This window comes from Silene latifolia, chromosome 9 (genome assembly GCF_048544455.1).
Source record: "Silene latifolia isolate original U9 population chromosome 9, ASM4854445v1, whole genome shotgun sequence".
Lineage (NCBI taxonomy): Eukaryota > Viridiplantae > Streptophyta > Magnoliopsida > Caryophyllales > Caryophyllaceae > Silene > Silene latifolia.
Window position 1 is genome coordinate 199515760 of NC_133534.1, and position 4925 is coordinate 199520684.

At 42.1% G+C, this 4925-nt stretch overlaps 1 non-coding gene across 1 annotated transcript; it reads left to right on the forward strand.

Annotated features, from left to right (window-relative positions):
* Window positions 1-2159: 2159 nt before the first annotated feature.
* LOC141604036 (small nucleolar RNA R71) lies at window positions 2160-2266 on the forward strand. The gene has a single exon (XR_012525862.1). It is a non-coding gene; the product is annotated as a small nucleolar RNA R71 (small nucleolar RNA).
* Window positions 2267-4925: the final 2659 nt, after the last annotated feature.

Consider the following 4925-nt stretch of genomic DNA (forward strand, 5'->3'; position numbering starts at 1 on the left):
CAGTGCCATAGCTAAGGCATCCTAGACTACCTCTTTGAATGATTGGCTCCTTCACAGCTGGAGCAACATGCGGCTCTTCCTTCCCCAAACCAGCTCATGCAATATCTAAAATAGAAGAATCTTCCTCCTTTTTGCTCCCAACCTGGGGCGGAGGTGTTACAACAGGAATAGGCATAGAGACAAGCATGTCAGAAAGCACAAAGTAGGATTTCTTTTCAGAAACCGTATTAGAAGTTACTGGCCACATAAGGTCTTTCTTCTTAGCAGTCTGGGCAAAGATAATGGAATGTTTCCCTACTTTGAAGGTCAAAGTCCCTGAGCCAACATCTATTACTGCACCAGCAGTGTGCATAAATGGTCTACCCAAAATGATAGGTATGGGAGCATCTTCGGGCATATCTAGTACAACGAAGTCAACAGGGAAAAAGAACTTTCCTATTTGCACAGGAATATCCTCTAAGACTCCTATAGGCTGGACCGCAGAACGATCAGCCATCTGTACTGTCATGTTGGTAACTGCAAACCTAGTCAATTTCAATTTTCTAGCCAGACTCAAAGGCATAACGCTAATGCTAGCTCCTAGGTCACATAATGCCTTCTCAATTGAGAAGGTACCAATACTACAAGGAACGGAAAAGCTACCCGGGTCCTCTAGCTTATGAGGTGCAGTATGGGTCAGATAAGAACAAGACTCCTCAGTTAGTGCGACAGATTGCACAGTTTCAAGTGACTTCTTTTTAGACAAAAGTTGCTTCATAAATTTCATGTAAGCAAGCACTTGATTAACTAATTCAAGAAAAGGAACTTGTACGTTTAAGCTACGAATAACATTTTCAAATTTGTTAAACGATACCTGTTCCTTTGTCGGCACCAATCTCTCTGGATAAGGGGCTGTAAGAAGTAACTTGGCCCTCTCCTCCAGGTCTCTCATCCCCGCGTCAGTGGATTTAGGCTGAAAATACACTACCTTGTCTTTGTTGTAGCTTGACCCTTCTTCAGACCGTCTAAAAAATGAACCATTAATCGTCATCAGGTCATACTTTGGAACCGGAACTGACCCATCAGCATTTGGGTCTTGCCTCAACATTTTCGGAGTAGTCGTACCTCGAAACAAGTGATCCCTCAAGTTATTAGGCATTGTAGGACGAAAAGACTCAATATTAGCAGCGCTGTCAGTCGATCGACTATGCATGTCTGTCGATCGACTGACTTCTATAGGAACAGTAGCTGTGTCACTTCGCGGACTGGTCGATCGACTGGGTATGTCAGTCGATCGACTGACATACCTGCTGATCGTCTTTTTCTTGCCATTATTCGTTACAGCCTTCTTCTTACTTGGTTCCGCCTCATATTTTCAATGACATCCTCGATCATAGCGGGCCTATCAAGGGTAGACCCACTCCTCAAAGTAATTGCATTAAGGGTCTCCTTTTGATCAGTCTGCGACGGTAAATGCCCCGGAGCTCGAGTTGCACTCTTGCTAGCTAATTGAGCGATTTGGCTCTCTAACATTTTCATCCCGGCCACTCTAGCTTGAGACTCTTTCAGCAACAAATTTTTCAACTCGACTAAATCGGAGCCATGGGACCTTTCTTTGCTCACATGGGGACATACGGAGGCTTTTGATATGGCTGCTGCTTTGCTTATGAGGGGGCACATAGTTCTCTGCTGCGCTGCTTTGTGGAGGTGGAGTCGGATTTAGGACATTTTGGTGCTCCACCTCAAGTTCGGATGGACATTCGGCTCAAAATAAGTGTTTGTCTGCCTATAATGTTGAAAAGCAAAGACAAGACTCATAGGGAATCTTTGCAGTTATCGAAACATGTCCTTCTCCTCCACATCTCTTGCAGACGAAAGGACCGTCTGAAACACCATTCACATGATAAATCCCTCCTTTTGAAGCTCCTCCCAACTCGTACTTATCAAATCTCGCCGTAAGAGCCTCTAATGCAGCTACAGAAGGGGACTCAGCACTCCTCCTTTGATTTCCCCTGGAATTTCCATACTCAGCTTTATGGGTGGCCAAATCATCAATAATTTTCCACCCCTTAGTCTCTCCCACATTCTCCTGGAATCTGCCATTAGCTGCCGCATCCAGGATAGCCCTCTGGTCGTCATAGAGCCCATTATAAAATTGATTGCATAGGCTCCATTTTTCGAACCCATGGTGCGGAATAGTTCGCACGAGCTTCTTGAAACGGACCCACGCCTCATGAAAATTCTCATCAGGACCCTGTTTAAAGCTCGTGATCTGAGCTCTAATGGCATTCGTCTTCGAGGCATAGAAATATTTCTTGTAGAATGCCAGGGCCAGCGACTTCCAATCAGTGATCCCGTTAGCAGCTCGATCCAGGTCTCGGTACCACTCTCTTGCAGCATCACGAAGAGAGAATATGAACATAGTCTCCTTCACCTGGTCCTGGGTCACACCGCTTGGCGGGGGTATGGAACAGCAGTAATCAATGAATGTCTCCATATGTTTGGCTGCATCTTCATTTGCAGCTCCCCCGAATTGGTTCATCTCAACCAAGTTGATATAAGACGGCTTCGGCTCGAATTTTCTATCCGTCCCTGGTAATGCGAATCCCTTATAGAGATTCTCAGCTGTCGGCTCAGAGTGACTGGCTATACTCACTTCTTCAGCCATGTCTGGAGATGTGACAGTCTCAGCTGAGGAAGTAGAAATAGGTGACGAAGGTGGATCCTCCTCAAAAAGCTCGTTCTCGTAGAAACTAGAGTGAGAACCAGGCTCTTCCTCTGACTGTTGTTCTTGAAATAATCTCCTCTTCACGCGCAAAGTCCTCTCAAGCTCGAGATCAAGGGGAAGTAATTCGCCTTGTTGAGACCTGCGCATTAGATGAAACTACAAGAAGAATATGAGAATAGTTTAAGGAACAGATGTCCCTTAAACTAAGAAAAAGACTAAAAATAGAAGCAATTAAAATTTTTAAACAATTGCCTCCCCGGCAACGGCGCCAAAATTTGATACCCGTCGTAAGGTGTCAAAAATAATATTTATAATTCCAACTACAACTATAGATAGCGGTAGCAGGGTCGAACCACATGGAGGCGAATGCAATGGTTAGTTGTCTAATTCTAGTCTAAGGTAACAAATGTGAGGGGGATTTGATTTCAGTTGATCTGTAGCTAATGGCAATAAAAGTAAAGTAAACTAAGCTAATAGATGAAAACAGATATTAAAAGGGTGCTAAGATGGTTGGTTCACTATAGTTTCGGCGGCAGCAAACGAGGTAGGTCTAAAATAATCACGTGAGACGAGAAAATAAGAAGTCCTCTCGGTCCATTCTTAACAGGTAGCATCTTTCGATCTCGCTACGGGTCCCTAATATCACTAATGCTAACTTTCGTCCTGAAAAGTGATTTAAAAGGTCTAAATTAACTCATCTCTCGACCTTATTAATTTAGTCGTCTTAATTAGGTAGGCTATCTCCCTTTCCTATCTTTCGATCTTTATTGGGTTGGTCAATTCCTAAACATTCAACTAGTCGTGTGCACTCGATTCGTCAAATATAGCAATTAAATTAATTAAAACGAAGCATATCTCACGTTGCTAGTCGATCGATCAGGGAACCCAGTCGATCGACCATGGCGCGTTCTAGGTCTACTATTCTAATGCCGCCTACTTCTACAGATTCCCTACATCCTAGCACAAGGGATTTAGCTACTCATACTAGAAATAATGACAGCAATAAAATCAACAATTAAAGCTAACGAATTCATACTTAAATTAATTAAATGAACAATTAACATAAAACGATAATCTGGCTTCGGGAGATCTAACCTAGCAATTCTAAACTATGAGCGAATTAAAGCAATGAAACTGAATATAAGAAAAGAAGAGTACCGTAGGAAGAATTGCAAAAGGGAAGATCAAAACCGAGTGCAAAAAGAACTTTATTGACGGAAATAATCTAAAACAAATGACTAACGAATTGTATCTTAAGAACTTGATGATAAAACTGGATTAAAGCTTGATGATTATTCTCAAAACTAGGTTACGTTATATAGGAATACAACGCAACTCTTATTCCTAAACCTAAGAATACATTGGGCTTCGGAAATCTTGTTCTATTAATTCACGTCAGAACCACGGTTTGGTCGATCGACCACCGAGACCGGTCGATCGACTGGTCAGCGCTGAACATTAGCTTCTGTAAGTCGTGCTCTGGTCGATCGACCATAGGGGCCAGTCGATCGACCACTATAGCTGATAGTCCGCTTCTAATCCTTCATAAAATTGTCTTTCAGGCCTCGAAATGCGCACCAAGTTCGTTTCTTGTGTAACTACTTCATGTCAAATGCAATGTAAGGTACTCGGGGACGGATTCGGCTTGATATTTACTCATTTCCGCATAAATCTGCAATATTACATAAAAATACGAAAGTAGACGAAATGGGGCAAATAGTAGCATAAACTACACAAATGAGCTCTGAAATGCGTGTAAAATAGGGCGTAAAACAACATATTTAGGACATGCATCAGTATGCAAACTTAAGAGATCCATTTATGGTCTTAAGCAAGCGTCAAGGAGTTGGAATCATCGTTTTGATCATGTTACTAAACAGAATGGTTTTTCTCGAAGTGTTGAGGAACCATGTTTATACATGAAGTTTAGTGGGAGTAAAGTTATTTTCTTACTTCTTTATGTGGACGACATATTACTCATTGGGAATGATGTTGATATGATTGCTTCTGTTAAGAAGTGGTTGGGAAATCACTTCCAAATGAAAGATTTGGGAGAAGCTCAGGGCATCTTGGGTATCCGGTGTTGGGAAATGTGTCCTCAACAATAGTGCGATTACATGATTTAAATATCATTATTAAATCTCATTTTAAAGAATACATTTGGGAAGTATTTTTACTGTCAACTGGTCAACATATATCGGTAATGATTGGCTGACTA